The sequence below is a fragment of the Penaeus monodon genome, chromosome 22, assembly GCF_015228065.2.
Source record: "Penaeus monodon isolate SGIC_2016 chromosome 22, NSTDA_Pmon_1, whole genome shotgun sequence".
In the NCBI taxonomy this organism is placed as follows: domain Eukaryota; kingdom Metazoa; phylum Arthropoda; class Malacostraca; order Decapoda; family Penaeidae; genus Penaeus; species Penaeus monodon.
The window spans coordinates 19,466,069-19,466,292 of record NC_051407.1 but is presented as its reverse complement, the minus strand read 5'-3'; the positions used below and the strand labels follow the sequence as shown (position 1 = coordinate 19,466,292).

At 25.4% G+C, this 224-nt stretch overlaps 1 protein-coding gene across 1 annotated transcript in view; it reads right to left on the bottom strand.

Annotated features, from left to right (window-relative positions):
- LOC119587349 (GTPase-activating Rap/Ran-GAP domain-like protein 3) overlaps window positions 1-224 on the bottom strand; it is a 420,180-nt gene that overhangs the window by 1,886 nt on the left and 418,070 nt on the right. The window lies entirely within an intron of this gene.

Here is a 224-nt window from a genome sequence, read left to right as displayed (position 1 = left end):
GTGGTAATAATTTTGATGAATAGCTGTTTTCATTCTAAAGAGGGTTAGGAGACATAGAATGAAAATTAAATTATTTTGGAATTTTCATATACAGTGGTAAGCAGCTATTTCCTTCTTCTTTTTATTAGAGAAAATTATACTGTATAATCATTATATTCTTATGGTATAAATCAACTGGAAGTTTTACATTTAAAGTAAATATTCAAGTACATAATTCAGCTTCT